This window comes from Mauremys reevesii, linkage group 1, assembly GCF_016161935.1.
Source record: "Mauremys reevesii isolate NIE-2019 linkage group 1, ASM1616193v1, whole genome shotgun sequence".
Classification (NCBI taxonomy): Eukaryota; Metazoa; Chordata; order Testudines; family Geoemydidae; genus Mauremys; species Mauremys reevesii.
Window position 1 is genome coordinate 280,311,262 of NC_052623.1, and position 17,570 is coordinate 280,328,831.

The window sequence follows — 17,570 nt, forward strand, 5'->3', positions numbered from 1 at the left end:
CCAAATGATAAAAAGAATCTAATTATGCTTTACTTCAAGCCAGTTGGTGCAAACAAGCAAATGTGGAAAAAGAAAAAAAAATAGCAGTTGGATGTCTATAAAGATGGAGTGAAAATAAAATGTGCTCTTTCTTTAATGTAACAGGAAAGAAAACTATAGCTGAGGTACTGAACAGATAGAATATCATGAAAATGTAGAGAGGCATAAACCCATTTTTTTTCATATCCCAGAATATTGAAAGACTTCCTGTTTACACTGTAAATAACTATTGAAGCATAGTTCTTTTACCATGGAGAACAGCAAATACAGAACTTTCTAAGGCTGTCTGCAGTGCACACTACTGGCAGTGGCATGTAGGGTGCGTAGCTATGCATTGCGGTGAAAAGCGGTTGCGTCCACACTGTGGTATGTAGCTACACGTGTCCATGAAAGGCTCCTGCAGGGGAAGCTGTCAAAGGACAGAGATTTTTTTCTATTGCCTCCACCCCTGCCAGATCCTTTCCCCACTGTGGTGGGCAAAGACTCCAGTAGCTGGGGGCGGGAGGCGATGGGACATTACACTGCTAAAAGTAGCAGCGTAGATGGGAAAGGCACTGCTTGGGCATGTAGAGACCCCATGTAGGGCACATACCTACAGGGTTCAGACATGTCTTTGCTTTAGTTGCCTAAGCAGTGCCTACACTGCTGTTTATACCCGTGCTGAGGTGGGAGTGGCAGTATGTAATGCATAGAATCTACATACTGCCCTAAAGAGTGTGCAGGGTAGACAAACCCTAATTGTAGGTGTGTGTGTGTGTGTGTGTATATGCAACCTCACTCCATAAGAAATTCCCTCATTAAAACATATTTGTGCCATGGGGGCTTCTCAGTGATTGACTACCACGCACTAAACACACTGTACATCATAAATACACACACAAAAACTATCTGAAAAGAATGTGATTACGGTTGCAAAGTCAAGCACTCATAAAGAGAGGAAATGCCGGAATTAAGATTACGTGTGCAACCTTAATTTGTGCTTGCCCATTATGACATGGTCTTTAATTACACAATCACATACTAAATTTTTAATAGGAACTGTAGGGAATTTAGAACCACAGAAACTTCAGGGAATTTGGCTGGAAAGGTCTAGCAGGGCTCTACTGAGTGTGTGCAAACTGCAATTTTTCAATGTAGCCGGTTTTGGATTGGTTTTTCACAGGAACAGTCAAAGGCACACTCTGTCAAATTTCAAGTCCCTGCTCCAAACCAGGAGTGTCTCAAATAAAAAGTTGTCAGATTTTTTTCTAACATGGGCAAAATAATGTACTTTTCACTAGCCTCATTCTCTAAAATGGCTGAACTCTTTTGGCTGAAGTTTCCCAAACCCTTCAGCCTGAGGCAGATAGCCACTATAGAAAATTTCAGCCCAAATGGCTAAAGTTAGGCAAAGTTACAAGCAGCTGAAAACAGGGCTGTATAATGAGAAATGTCAGGCAACATTAATAATAGGAAGTGCTACCAGCCCCATCTATAATAAATAATATTTAGTACTTTTTATCTATAGCTATACATACATTTTATAAAAGTGGGTAAATATTGTTTTCTATTTTACATGAATATATAGAGCTAGAATCCATCTCACATTGATATATGCATTACATTATAAACACTGTAGACAGCAAATGAAAATATGACCCACAGAATAAAAAAGCCAGCCCCCCCCGTAATAAATCAAGATGAATATGCAACTAAACCCAAATGCCAACTCTGTTTTTCAGCACCAACTGCCCAAACAGCCATTTAACTGCATATCCATATGAAAACCTAAACAGAAAAAAATAGTGTCATTCCTACTGTAAGAAAGGGATGTGGGTAGTTTAGAAAGGATAATCTTCCTAGTTCTTACCAACAGCTGCTATCTTCCAACATGTTAGTGTATCACCATAAACAAGGGAAAATGACCTCAGGCAGGCTCCTATCATTGATATTTAAAAAGCTAACAGTGGTATGCAAATATAACGCTTACTTCAGGAGTAAATGATATGAAAAATGGAGGGAGGCACTCCCTTACTGTACTCTTGTTTGGGAATGTGTATGTAATATTCTGAAATGTGTAGGTTTTTCTGATTGTCTGAGGAGAATGTAACTACACAAAAAGATCATACTTAACCCCCTGTAAACACTGTGTAATCTCTCTTTATACAGGATTGAAGAACACAATTGGTGTTACAAAAAGAATAGCATACTGTTCCTTTAAAACAGAATGGTCCCAAAGCAATTTACAGAATATACAGAGAGCTTGCCACCAGAACTAGCCAGGTCTAGAACGCTAGAGTTAATTAACACATACCAACACTATGTTGCAGGAAGTGCAGAAGAATATAACCTTTCAGTTGAAACTTCAGGGGAATTTGAGTAGGAAGAAAGACGTTACCCTGCTGGGAATTAGCCAAAACAAATTCAATTAATGGATCATTAAAAATCTGCTGCTGTCATTCCACAAAATCAGTATGCTCCAAAAAGTCCATGAGAAATTTAAAAAGATTGTAAATAGTTCTGTAGTGTTTGGGGCTAAATGTAGGTCATGCAACTTAGTTGGGCACTGGCACCAATGTAATTTCCAATGCACTGTGCTGGACAGCACAGACATTTATTTTTAAGCAACCAACCCTGCAAACCGTTGGCATGAGGAACTTTCCTTGATAGAAGCAAGACCAACTGATTGAGGGCTTTCAGGATTAGTCTGGCATAGAGACATCTTGAGGACCTCCAGATATCTCACAGGAAATAGGCTAGAGAAAGACTAAGTAAGTTGTTCTCAATCTATTTGGGCTCAGGACCCATTTGTAAATGTTTATGGCATGTTGCAACTCAGTAAATAGTCTGTGGGTGGAGGCTCTGGGACAGAGCCTTAACTAGGCATTTTAGCACCTGGGGTGAGCAAGCATATTTGCACCAACAACCAGCAGCGATACATGGGGCATGCAGGGTCACATGCCCCCGCAGATTTTTTTGGTTGTGCCTCCACAAACCAGACAGGGAGGTTGGCTCACTGAGGTGACTCAAGGAGCGGAGGTAGTGCACCTTCTCTAAGTCCCTCCATGAGGGACTGGCCCGAGCTCCCTAACATCACCAGCCTGAGTCATCCCATAACCTTTGCACCCTTGGCAGCTGTCCTGCTCTGCTTATGGCCTTGCCTTGGGGTAGCTTCGGTCAGATCCTGTCCCCCGGGGAGCGAGGAGGGTTGGGTTCTGCCTGGCATTCACCCCACAGTGGCGGTTCCTGCAGCTCCTGTGCTGTGGGGCAGGCTGGGCTTGGTTCTCTGCTCCAGTTGTTGCAATCTCCAGGGCTTTTAATAATAATTAATAAGGTTAAAAATAAAGTCATAAGGAGAGTAATGGATTGCCGAGTGCTGGCTGCTGTTATATGCAAAGACGACAAATGTCCTAATCTTGTTGGTATTCACTGACTATGATTCTAAGCAGAGAATGAATAGTACGGTTTACTTTCTCCATTCCTCATTTCTCACAGGATGGGCAACACTGGCCCTCACCTTGCTTATCTGGAGATGTCAGCAAACCTTGTCTAACAATCGTCATTCAAGTTCCTTCTCCTGATCACTGCAGATATAGTTGGGTGGGCTGAATTGCAACACTACATTTCATCAGTGCATCTGGAACTGACTCAATCTTTTTATCCTTCAGTGGTTGTGCCACCATGTACTTTGAGAAGGTGTTATGCACTACCAACAAATGCCAATTTTCATTGCGTGTTTCTGATAGAGGGCCTTTCAAGTCAATCTGTACGTGCTCCCAGGGTTTACGAGATTGGGACATTTCCCTTAAAGGAATTCTTCCTTTCTTGACAGGAAAGTACACTGTCCTTAACATCTGTAGCCATGCTCAGCCAAAAAAATCAGATGGCTATGTGGCTCAGTGTCTTTTCATACACCAGGTAGCCTGCCAGTGACATTTCTGTACAGTTCTCTGCAAGCTTGCTGGCAAGACAAGTCTGTTACCTTCATACACCACCAAGTGGGTAACCAGAGCCCAGATCAATAGGTAATCATTCCTGAATGGCATTGAACTTCCCCAGGCACGTTCTCCTTCTGTGGCTCTGTTGGCACACCAGACATAACTCAGGATCCTTAGACTGTTCTTGCCAGATGTGCTCACAAGACCAGCCTGATTCTATTCTCACTGCCTTCCCCCCGAGTGCATCTGCAACCACATTTTGCTTTGCAGGTCTCTGGTGAACTGTGAATGTATATTCAGACAGTTTGTGTATCAATTTCCACAGGCATCCTTCTGGGTGGTGCTTCATAAGAAGCAACTGCAGCGCCCTCTGGTGTGTGTACACTGTGAATTCCGTACCTGCTAAGCAGAGACAATGGGCCTCGAGGGCCTCCACAATAGCTAAACGCTCCATTTCTGTAGCTGAGCACCAAGTTAATTTCCAACTTTCAAAAGCCACTGCACAAACTGAATTAATCAATTTGTTCAAATGTAAATCCAATAGCAAGTTTTGAGGCATCCCAGGTTACCACGAGTGGACAGGGAATTTAAACACAACATGATTTAGCAGTCCTTCCTTCAGTAACTCAAATACAGGTTAGTGATAAGCAAACTCCAGCCCTCCACCCAGACAAAATTTCCCTTAGTTAGGTGGTATAATGGTGCTGCCCCCTCTGAATATTTTTTAAAAAAAATCTCCTGTAGTATTCTCAGAGGCCTGCAAGCTTCTGTACCTCCTCCAGGTTTGTATAATGTTCAGTTTCTGGGGCGCCAGCCCATTTTCCTAGGAAGGTAATGCGACTCCTCACAAACTGACATTTGTGCAAGTTTAAACCTTAACTCCTTAAAAAGCTTTAGAATCCTGTCCATGTCTACCAGATATTCCTCCCATGTTTTATGGAAACAAATGAAGTCATCTAAGAGCGTGAGGAAGTCTTCAGGTCTCACAATTTGGGTCAGATCATTTACTCCCTACTGGTACTGCGTCTCTGGTATATTTACTACATCTCTGGTGCATTCATGAGACTGAAAGACATTCTGCAGAATTGAAACAGTCCCATAGGGTGTTACAAAGGCACAGTTCTCTCAATCCTCAGGTGCCACTTTAATCTGATGGTTTCTAGATGCCAACTCAAAATTGCTAAAATATTTGTTTCTGACATTGTGTCCAGTGTTTATTTTATCTTATAAACATCTATGTCACAGCTTGGTAAATCTGTGGGCAGAAGAATAAGGCCCTAAAAAGAATGGACTCATGTTCACATCGTTATGGATATTGTATATGGGCCATTGTGAAGACAGTCATGCGATGGTCCATTGGTTAAAAATGTAGGGTGAAATCCTGACCCTGTTGAAGTCAATGGGATTTTTTACATTGACTTCAAAGGAGCTAGGATTTCATCCCCAACCAGATGGCTTTCGTGCTGGCCAGCTCCGCATTGGCCATCATAATGAAACATGCAGCAATGGGAATTAAAAGACCTCTGAACAAGACAACACTGCTTTAATTTGATATTAATTTATCCATAAGGATGGATTTACTGGATAAGTAAATCCTGCCAACACAGGATATGCTGTAAAGAATGGTACATGCTTATATTCACTCATCAGTGACTTGCTGCATGATAACCTTAGTAATGAAAATGACAGGAGTGCCATTAACTATCTACATGTACTTTGCCCTTTCTCTATATGCCCATAAAACCGACTCGTTGTCAAGCGGTGACCAAAGGAAGCGAAGTTGTACACTGTCCTCAATAAGTCTGTTCTCATGAAGTTTATTCGAGCAGCAGAATCTGAGTGTCACAAGATGTAACTCTTAGAATTAGTTAAATGCAGCAAGCTACCTCTGTTCTAAAACAGATGCCACATCATGCTGATAAAGGGGAAACATGTTTTGTTGCAGTTCTTTAACTGGTAGCCAGATGTAGTTATTAGTGCTGGTCTCATAGTTAGTGCTAACTCAGCCTCATCTCTGCGTTGTTTTCCAATTCCCAGATTTTGCTATGGAGATATAAACCCATCTGGTCCCATAGTATTTACCAGTGAAGTTTTGAGATGCAAACTTGGGTGCAAAGTTTATAATACTTGGACCTGAAAAATGAGAAGTATGCTCAAAGTGTAAGTTTCTGAAGTTAGCAGAAAACTGAATTTTGAAACAAAGTATGACACTAATGCAATGTTATGGCTGATAGATACATAAATCTGGATCTCTAAAGTCATGGCTCCCACTGGAAATGTTACACAGCCTCCCTATGCACATATAAGGGTTTACACTCAACTGGCATAGTCAACTGAAGTCACTGAAATCAATGGAGCTACTCTGGTTTACACTGGCTGAGGAACTGGCTATAGTATTTTGTATTACCCAACCATATATAGTGACATATGTGCAGTGTGGTCGAGTAACCATTAAGCCAGGAACCATCATTTTGACCTTCTTGACACCTGTGCATTTACATTCTCAATGGTAACATTGGATTAGCATAGTATTTTGCATTGAAGGAAGCAAAGATAAATGCTCCAGAAGGAATCGTAGCAAGGCTGGCAGGGAAATACTCTCTGTTATGCAAGATTTGCTAGGATTACATGTTGTTAGATTAACATGTTTTCTTTAGTGCTAGATTAAGAGGAAAATATTAGGGGGGGAAATAAGGATGTTGTTTTTTTAAATGAAAAGTCAGGTGAAGATACAGTTGACACAGTAGTTGCCTCTCTGCCATGTGACAATTTTCTTAGCACACTCTTTGACTCAAACTGAAAAGCATCTTGGAAATTATTACAATACAGATGACTTCTGAGTTCATCTTTGGTGCTCATAGTGCCTATTAGAGAGCTATTTTATTGACTGTAATCTTATTAGGATATTTGGTTAATGCACTTAAGAACATACCACAAAGGCAAGTGAAAGAAGACAGCTGTAAATTTAATCTTATGGTTTAACTCTCAAATATAAAACATAGCACCATGTATGATGCAGGGACCCCTTAGTGCCAGCTGGAAGAGGCCACATGGGATGCCCAGGATGTTACAGGAATCCCCTGGGTTGGATATCTGCATAATAATTCACTAAAGAGTGACATGTGAAGTCTTTGCCAAGAGCCAGTAGCCCAGTTGTCATCATAATCATTGTGAAATGTATGGATGGATGGATCATATTTAAGGAGTTGTGTTCTATTCTGAAAATTATGTTCTTAAGGCAGGTAACCAGGAGGTGACATGTCTTAGGTTACTTTTAGGAAGGGGGTTACAGATGCTTATCTCTCTGTCTGTTCATTGTGCATTGTGCGCCTTCCAGGGTATACCTATTTGCATAGTGAGCCAGATGCTGGTTAACAGACAACAAAATCAATAAGTAAGAAGTAGAAAGGAAAAAACAACCAGCCAGAGAGCTTCCTGTTTATGAATAAGGACAATGGATTGTTCTTATATATCTCGGGGTGCAGACAGATACCCTGGATCTTTCACTGAAGGGCAAGTTGACAGAGTGACTTGTCTCATGAATGGAAGATTACAGCCAAGCCTGGCTGTAAAACGCTGGGAGGACTTTGGGTGAGCATTGTTATATAAAACATGAAAGTAGCTAGTTAAGTAATTCTAGATTCTAGAATGCATTTTAGGATTTTATTTTATGTCTAATCATTTGTTCCCAATACTTCTACTTGCTATCACTTTAATAATCTCTATACTTTGTTGTATAAACTTTTACTTGTTTTCCTATAAACATATCTAAGTGCTGTGTGATAAGCTGAGTAATGATCTGAGACAGAACTGGTATGCTGGGATGTACTGCTTCTTTGGAAACAACAAATCTGTGTATGCTGCTAGTGCCCAGTGGAACCGGGGGTGGTCACTCCAGGGGACAGTCAGAGGGCTCAAGGGCTGGAGTTTGCTTATCGCTAACCTGTAAAGCAGTGGCTCTCAAACTTTTGTACTGGTGACCCCTTTCATATACCAAGCCTCTATGTGTGTGACCCCCCCCTTATAAATGAAAAACACTTTTAAATATATTTAACACCATTATAAATGCTGGAGGCAAAGCGGGGTTTGGAATGGAGGCTGACAGCTCGCAACCCCCCATATAATAACCTTGTGATCCCCTGAGGGGTCTCAACCCCCAGTTTGAGAACCCCTGCTGTAGAGAGAGAGAGAGCAGAGCCTGCATAGGCCTAGAGGGGTGTGCTTGTGTTACCTATGGCATGTAGAGTTGGGGAGCTGACACCTGGCAGGCACAGCTGAGGCTCCTTCATGCTACAGGCAGGTGGTAGTGAGGTGCCTCACAACCCTGGGTCCCCTGGGAAGCATCACAGTATGTGATGATGTAAGTACAAAGGCCTTGTTCATATAGAAGATGAACCATCTATTGTGTGAACAGTTCTAATAAAATCTCCAGTTCTCCATTATGGGCAGATGCAGAATAATACTACTGTTGTAGATGACCTAGCTGAGAGCATCACAATGAGACTCATCATTTCCCCTAGATAGCATTTTGGCATTCTTGATATTGCTCGATGCTGTTTTCAATATTTAATAATTTGTTAGTGATTACAGTTACCTTAAAAAACCCTATCAACATATTCATTTTTAATCTCTCCTTTTTAGATCTCATTATATTTCTGTGTGGCACCACTACAGTTACAGCTAGAAACTACCGTGGATATTTCTACGTGGGACAAAAGTTCTGCAGTTTCCAAGGATTTGCTGTCAACTACTTTGGTAAGCAACAGCTAAGTGACACATCAATCCTCCTCAGTTCTAATACATGAAATTTTGTATGTCTTTTTAGAAAAAGACAACTATTTATCTTGGGTTGCGGTTAAAAAGTCCAAAAGAAGGATTAACCTAGCAATAGTTTTACAGGGCTAATTTTCTGTTAACTTAAAAAAAAATGAATTCACAACTCAAAAATATAATTTTCTAAACAGCGAGACAGGTAAATGAATGGAATGACATAGTGCTAAGTAGGTTTGTTATAACACTGCTTAATGTTTGCTTTCTTACTTTGAATCTATTAACCATTTGCAAAGGACAGATTCTGCCAGCTTTTCTAATGCCGAGAAACAAATTACTTGGTGAGGAAAGCCACGGACACCTATAGTGATGTGGGCTGATGTATTCCCATCTTGGATATCTGGCACCCTCTCTTATTGTCTGTGAAAGAAGGTAACCAGTATTGTCAATACTGGTTAGTTTTATTTACTTATTTAAAAAAATTAATACTAAATACAAATCTAATGTATTCATGCTTCAAAATATCCCCTTTAAATATAGTGGGTAAACTTAGCGGGAGGGATAATAGCTCCTTAAAACAGTAGTAAGAATAGCAAAAAAATATTAATTTTACTACAAATCTATCCTTTCCACTAAAGGGAAGAAAAGACCAACCAACCAAAACCCCATAACCAACAATAATAACCCACAAAGAACCAGAAAGTAAAGTGAAAAGTGCTATATTTGATCAGGAGACCTGAATGTCTGATGTTTGTTAAAGAAGATTATATTTTAGCCATTTGTTTAACTACAAATCAAGCAAAATCAAGATGATACTATTGTTCTGACCAAGTGTTAATCTGGACCATGGGTCAGACAATGAAATTAATAGGCAGCAGGTTTAAAACAACAATAACAAAAATTAAGTACTTCTTCACACAAAGCAGTCAACTTATGGGACTTGTTGCCAGGGGATGTTTTCAACGCCAAAACTATAATGGGGTTCAAAAAAGAATTAGATAAGTTAATGGAGGATAGGTCCATCAATGGCTATCAACCAAGATGATCAGGGATACAACCCCATACTTTGGGTGTCCCTAAGCCTCTGACTGTCAGAAACTCAGACTGGACACCGGGGATGGACCATTCAATAATTGCCATTTTGTCCATTCCCTCTAAAGCCTCTGGCATTGGACACCATCAGAAGACAGAATATTGAGCTAAATAGACTATTGGTCTGACCCAGTATGGCCAGTTTCATGTTCTTCAGATGTCTTAATCTCATATTTTGATTAATAATTTCTTATGGGCTTTTTTCACACTTATAAGATTGTCTGTTTGGAAAAAATTGCTAAATTCTGGTGATTGATAGAGATTAGTATACACCAGGGATGAAATCCTGGCCTCATTGAAGTTAATGGGAGTTTTGCCATTGACTTCAGTGGGGCAAGGATTTTACCCCAGATACTTTCAATCTTTCAATAATGCCTTGCTATGAAACTTGCAGGTGGGTGTATGAATTAACCTTTAAACATTCTGATTTGATGGTTGCTCATATTATTTCTTGTAATTTGTCAAGTGTGGTTTTTCTCTGGTCCCTGTCTTAGCCTATGAAAGACACAATGTGGTATGCTAATTTACGAGTTCTAAAGCTGAGTCTAAAGAGAGGGTACCGGCTACATGTTTTCATCTCTCATCTGGCCAGTGTCACCATTCTTTGGCTGGAGCTCTTGTATTCCTGAAGGAGTCCAAATCTCCTGCCCCATTAGCAGGGAAGAAAGATCCTGGAGCAACTGTAGATTCCAGATTGTCTATTTCATAGCCTGCTTCATTGTTCCTATACTAATCACTGGCTTTTCTTAGGACAATGCCTTCAGGTCATTACAGATAGGCTTCAATTTATGCTTTTGCTGACGGTTTATAGTACCTGTTCAGTACCTTGCTCTTTCTGTACAGGCATTCTTAACATACAGTGTAAACATGCCTTGATTTTGACTCCTTGAAATGATTGATTATTTTTAGGTCTGGTGAAATATTTTCAAAATTTAGATTGTTTTTTGAAATTTTGATGAAAGGTTTTCAAGAAAAAATGTGTGTGTGTATTATGTTTGGTTTTAGATTTTTTTTTTGCAAAGTATATTCTGCATTTTTGACTAGCTCTATTTATTGTGTTGTACAATTCTTTCCATATTTCACTTTATTTCTAGCTTATCTGAATCTCTTTGATCGGGAAAACAAGCTGCAAATCTCATGAGAACAGGCCATTTTATAATATTTCAGCTTGTGAAAAGTTAATACAGTCTAAGGGGATGCTTGTGGCATTTCCCTCTCACAGAAGCCCCGGGTTCCTCAACACAAGTATTGCTATGGAAGTGGGTGACCCTGGATTTAAATCACCTAATCTGCATCCGATGTGTAGATTCACTAATAGAAAAATAATATTTGAAAATGACCTTGGTGCTTTTTTTGTGATGTACAAACTGGACCTGAAATGGTCTTGTTAAGACCACACAAAAAAATCAGATTTTTGTTTTACTTTAGAAATTGAGATCTTGTGTATCAAGGAATACTTTATGGCAGCTAAGAAGTGAAATTACAGCATCATAAGATCCCAGAGACCAAAAGCTGAGCAAACCCAGAGGGGAAGGGAATCTGTCTACACTAAGAAATTAGGTCAAATTTATTTAAGTCAACATTTAGCCTCCAATTTTACAAAGTCGACACTGCATATCCCCACTATGCACATTCCGTTGGCGGAGTGCATCCTCACTACCATGGCTAGCATTGACTCAGGGAGTGATGCACTGGGGGCAGCTATCCCACAGTTCCTGCTGCCGATTGGAATTCTGGGTTAGGATCCCAATGCCTGATAGGACAAAACATTTCCACGAATTGTTTTGGGTACATATCGTCAGCCTCCCATGATGCACTTGTCCCCTCCCTCCCTGAAAGCAACGGCAAACAATCATTTTCACGCCTAAGCCTGGTTTACTCTTGCAGATGCCATAGCATGGCAAGCATGACCCCGCTCAGCTGTGCACTGTTGTTGTGAGCATCACAAACACCTCATGCATCGTCCTGCAGTATTTACAGCGCCTAGCCAGGAGCCGCCACGCAGAACAATGTGATGCCACACAAATAGCTGTGCTGGAAGCCATGGAATAGAGCAATTCACACATGCTGGTGGCGGCAGCCGGGCTTGTTGACATGGTGGACCGCTGCTTCTGGGCCTGCGGAACAAGCACAGACTGGTGGGACCGCATTGTGATGCAGGTACAGGATGAGGAGCAGTGGCTGCATAACTTTTGAATGCATAAGGCCACTTTCATGGAACTTTGCAAATTGCTTTCCCCAGCCCTGAAGTGCATAAATACCAAAATGAGACCTGCTTTGACAGTTGAGAAGTGAGTGGCAATAGCCCTGTGGAAGCTTGTAATGCCAGATTCCCGACTGACCAGTAGCAATCAGTTTGGAGTGGGCAAATCTACAATGGGGACTGCTGTGATCCAAGAGACCAGGGCAATCAATTCACTTCTGCTAAGAAGGGTAGTGACTTTGGGAAACGTGCAGGACATAGTGGATGGCTTTGCTGCGCTGAGGTTCCCTAACTGTGGTGGGGTGATAGATGGAACACACATCCCTATCTTGGCAACAGACCACCTTGCTAAAGAGCACATAAACCGCAAGGGGTACTTCTCAATGGTGTTGCAAGTGCTAGTGGATCACAAGGGCTGTTTCACTGACATCAACGTGGGATGGTCAGGAAAGAGTCATGAGGCGCGCATATTTAGGTTCAGAAATCTGCAAGAAGGAACTTTCTTCCCAGACCAGAAAATTACTGTTGGGGATGTTGAAATGCCAATAGTTATCCTTGGAGACCCAGCCTAGCCCTTGCTCTCATGGCTCATGAAGCTGAACACAGGCAGCCTGGACAGCAGGAAGGAGCAGTTCAACCATAGGCTGAACAAGTGCAGAATGGTGGTGGAGCGTGCCTTTGGACATTTAGAGGGGCGCTGCACAGTTTACTCACTAGGTTAGATCTCAGAAAAAGCAATAGTCCCACTGTTGTTGCTGCTTGCTGTGTGCTCCATAATATCTGTGAAAGGAAGGGGGAAAAGTTTCTGGCGGAGTGGGGGGGTTGAGGCAGATTTCCTCGCAGCCCATTTTGAGCAGCCAGACACCAGGGCAATAAGAAGAGCACATCGAGGCGCACTGCATCTCCGAGAGGCTTTGAAAACAAGTTTCATGAATGAGCCAACACTGATGTGAGAGCTGTGTGTTTTTTCCTTACCAAGCTACCCCATTTTTTTGCATGTACTGCCCTGTAAAGTAAACCCCCACCAACCACAGCGTGCACAGTGAATAAAGAGCCTCTTGTCCTCAATTCATGCATTTTTATTATGCTAACAAACACTAAACAGAGACAGCAATGAATAGCAAAGATAACCTGGGTCTAAGGGCCTGATAACATAGCAGGGAAGGGGCAAGGACACGTAGCTTATGTAACCCTTCTGCCAGGTGGAGCCAACAGCAATAAGGGCCGGGTTCAGTGTCTAGGGGTTTCAACAATACAACACAAAACCAGCTCGAGCCCCCACCCAGTGACCTGGGACAATTACACATCACTCCCTGGGCACCTCTAAGAGGATTTACTTCCCCTCTCACAAGCACGAGTCTGAGTGTAACAAATTCTTTTAATAAATGGAGGGAATTAACTCCGCATTAATTTGGGAAAACACTGCAATTAGGGCCTATAAACACAAACCGTGAGCAAAAGACCCACCCCCAAGTAAGTTGGTCAGTGTCCTTTTCCCCTCAGGGTCTCAAGTCCAGCAACCCAAAAGTCCCTTTAATGTGCCCGTCCCTTTTCTGTATCCCACTCGCAGTTGCTCTCCTTGGTCAGTGCAGCCCCAGAGTTCAGAGGTTCATCCACAGAGTTCACCTCCTGTCGTGTGTGGAAGGCAGAGAGGAGGTAAGGAGGCACTTTACATGCTGCACTGCTCAGGCACTCGTTGCCCCCAGTTTCACTGCCTAGCAATCAGAGGTGTGGGAATGAGAGCCTTCTGCTCCATGAACCATCCCCTGGAGTTGAGTTCAAGGGATAATGGAGCTTCTCCTTCTCCCTTCCACCCGCATTCTATGATGGCTGGGAGAGGAGGATATGGAACTTGGTGAGGGGGGCAGCTGTTCAGCATTGGGTGCAGCGGGACTCTAAGGTCTAGCTGCCTTTCCTGCACATCAACCTGACGCCTCAACATGTCTGTTTGTGCCCCCATAATCCACAACATCTCTTGCGTGTTCCACTCTTGTTCCCTGCATGCTTTCCTGCCCTCTTGGTCAGTGTGCATGCTCTCTGACAGTGTAAGCCTCCATGCTTTCAGCTGGGCCCTGTCAGTCCTGGAGGCACGCATCATATCACAGAACATGTCTTCCCTTCTCCGCTTTTTTCGCCTTCTAATCTGGGACAGCCTTTGTGCTGGTGTGGAGGAAGTACCCACAGACAAGGTTGCAGTTGCAAGGAAAAACATACATTGTTGGAAGCAGAAGGTTAACTATTGCAATGAATGAAACACTTCACAGCAGTAAATACATTCCCTGAGGTACATGGCCACATTTGTCTTTTAAAAGAAGCGCCTACCAGTAAGGTCCAACACATGGCAGAGCGCTGGGCAGCAGATTTCAGTTTGCAGGCAGGCATGGTGAGCACACAAGAAAGGGTAGGCAGTGTCAGGGCACACCCGGGTACGTTTTTTGGTGGGGAAACTCTTGGTACATAAATAGGTTTTTCCAAGGAGCACCCTTTGCATAGCTGGACTGGTCGCCACTGTATCCCAATTGTTTAGCTCAGATTAAACATTAACCACAACTGAATTTAACCCCTGTAGTGTTATTACAAGTGTGCACTCACCAGAGGTGCCTTTCCCACCATCACAGTCCCGCAACAGTTGGTCCTGGGAGGGGATAGGCTCCAGAGTTAGGAAAAGGTCCTGGCTGTCAGGGAGAATAGATCCTTCACTTGCCTGCTGTGCATTCTCCTCCTCCTCCTCCTCTTCCTCATCTACCATGCCCTCCTTGTTGTTGCCTGTGGCCGCCTGGGGCCCCTGGGAGGTATCCACGGGCAGTGTTGGGGTACTGGTGGTGGGGTCCCCGCCTAGAATCGCATGCAACTGCTCATAGAAGTGGCATGTCTGTGGCTCAGAACCAGAGCAACTGTTCGCCTCCCTTGTCTTCCAGTATGCTTGCCTGAGCTCCTTTATTTTCACACGGCACTGCTGTGTGTGCCTGGTGTAGCCTTTGTCCCCCATGCTCTGTACGATTTTGGCATAGATGTCAGTGTTTCTTCTGCTGGTTCGGAGCTCTGCCTGCACAGACTCTTCTCCCCACACAGCAATCAGATCCAGGGTCTCCTTTATGCTCCACACTGGAGTGCGTTTGTGGCCCTGGGCAGGCATGGTCAGCTATGCTGGTGAGCTCTCCATGCTGATCAAACAGGAAATGAAATTCAAAAGTTCCCGGGGCTTTTTCTGTGTACCTGGCTGAAGTGCAGTGGAGTTGAAAATGCTATCCAGAGCGGTCACATTGGAGCACTCTGGGACACCCCCCGGAGGCCAAACCTGTCGAATTACACAGCGTTGTGTCTACGCTATCTTAATTCGACCCTGGAAGGTCAACTCTAGCACTACTCCTCTTGCTGAGGTGGAGTACAGGCATCAATTTTACAAGCCCTTTAGGTCGGTGGAAAGGGCTTGGTAGTGTAGCCACGCACATTATAAATGTGACCTAACGCGGCATGTGTCGATCTAATGCCGTAGTGTAGACCAGGCCTTAATTAGACTCTTTAAAACACTTTGATTTTGTTTGGAGTTAAATAGGCACTAAAAACAATCACTTTGGAAAAACATTGCCATTTGTTAAAGAGTCAACCCCCTGCTCCTTCAATTAAGGTGTAAGACCTCCTAATACACATACTCTAATGCTCCTCTTCAGCAAAATTAGGGAACATCAGAGTTGACATTGGTGATATTTTTAGGTTAAAAACAAGCAGAAAAAAATCTTAAAATAAAAAGGTCCTCCTTATACATCACAAAGAAGCAAAAAAGGGCACAAACCTGATTTAAAAAGAAAAAGAAAAACTTCACATTTCCACTAAAGAAAAAATATATTTAAAATAGCCATCAACAGATTTGTCAAAATAGTAATAGGAAGCTTCAGTACTGGAATAAAAAGAATTTAAATGTGTGGTGGTTTTTTGTTGTTGTTTTTTTTGACAAACAAATAGGAACAGCAACATTGTAACAAAGTATTTACACTAAAAGAAATTCAGACATGCAAGTGTGGGGTCAGTACTATAGTTAAGCACTTATTTTAAGCTGAACATAAACACAACTTCGAACTGAATAAAGCAGAAAAGAGATGGAGTTGTAACTAAAATAAAAATATTCTACCAACTTTGAAAGGTTGGCTGAGACTCACAAGCTTTGTTTATGGCACTTCTGATGAATAACTTCTATAGTCAGCAGACGATGCCATCTGCAGTACGCCAGCAGCATTTCTGTTGCCATAAAAGAAAAGCAAATGTACTGAAGCTGCCAAGATCACATAACACTCACACTACACACAAAATAATGCATTTTCAAAATTCATTGCTTATTTGTGAAAGTATTTCCTACAATTTCCAACTACAATAACACACTGCTTAAAATATAGGAAAGCTGTTTAAAACGGCAAAAATGGCATTGTGCCTGAAACTTGAGGGAATAAGAATTCTTGGGTGAAATCCTGGTCCTACTGAAGTGAATGGAAAAAATTCCTATTGATTTCAAGGGAGCAAGCATTCTACTCTGGGTATTTAAATTTTGTTTATACAGGGCTAGATGTAGAGCACTTTTAAGATCAGAACCAGGGTATTCAAGAGAGGAAGGAAGGTCTTGTGGTTAAGGATTTGCATTGCCATCTGCATTCAGTTCTTGGTGCTGCTGTGCATTTTCTGTGTAACACTGCCCTTGTTACTTAACCTATCTGTGCTTCAGTCCCTCATTTGTACAGTGGGGATAAGAACGCTTTGTTTCTTCCATGCTGTATTTTTCTTGTCTATTCAGACTGTAAACTCTCCAGAGGAGGGACAGGCTGCAGTAACATTGAAGTGTCTGATGCAGCAGGGCCCTGATATTAGATGGGGGCACTAGTTGCTACTGTAATACACAAATAATATGGCTGTTAGCAGTCAGGCACATTAGAAATAATAATAAATGAGGTCACCAGCCTCAGCAGGAAAGATACGAGCATCACTCCTTCTGAGAATTATTTTATCCTCACCAGTAATGACAAATTAATCATATTTTGTTTGTTAGGCTGTCCCTCTCACTAACTAATTCACAGGGATTCCTGCCCCTCTGATATTGCTCCCTACTTAATATCCTGCAGTGAAACTAGAAGAAATTTTAAGGGTATTTATAGTAGGTCAAGATTTTGAAATGTAACAAGTATTTTTAGATGTCTCAATTTTGGGGGTGCCCAGCTTGAGACACCTTATAAGGGACTAATTTTCAGAGGATGGGAGCTCAATACATCCTGAAACTTAGGCCAATTTAAGGAATCTTACATTGGGTATACAGAAGTTGAGAGAGTTCCAAGCTGTAGTGATGGCACTCGCTATGGCGATAGCTTTTCTGATCTGCTGGTTGCCATACTCTAGCTTTGTTGTTGTCATTGATCCAGCATATAACATTTCACCTCTAGCTGCAAAGTTCCAATGCATTTTGGTAAGGCCAGTCTTGTTTGCAGCCCAATCAGATGCCTTTTCTTCAACAAGCAGGTAACACACTAAACATCGGTCACTTAAACGTTACGAACACGGAGGCTTGA

At 42.1% G+C, this 17,570-nt stretch overlaps 1 protein-coding gene and 1 pseudogene across 11 annotated transcripts in view; one reads left to right on the forward strand and one right to left on the reverse strand.

The window, feature by feature from the left end:
• Positions 1-17,570, reverse strand: part of PLEKHG7 (pleckstrin homology and RhoGEF domain containing G7) — a 97,132-nt gene that overhangs the window by 63,929 nt on the left and 15,633 nt on the right. For 10 of the 11 annotated variants that reach the window (XR_005593741.1, XR_005593742.1, XM_039523011.1 and 7 more), the window contains exon 2: positions 16,179-16,257. The exons of the other annotated variant lie outside the window; for it this stretch is intronic. The gene's annotated coding sequence lies outside the window, so the exon portion shown is untranslated. The remainder of the gene's footprint in view (positions 1-16,178; positions 16,258-17,570) is intronic. 11 annotated transcript variants of the gene reach the window in all.
• On the forward strand, positions 3,380-17,532 carry LOC120374655 (annotated as a pseudogene).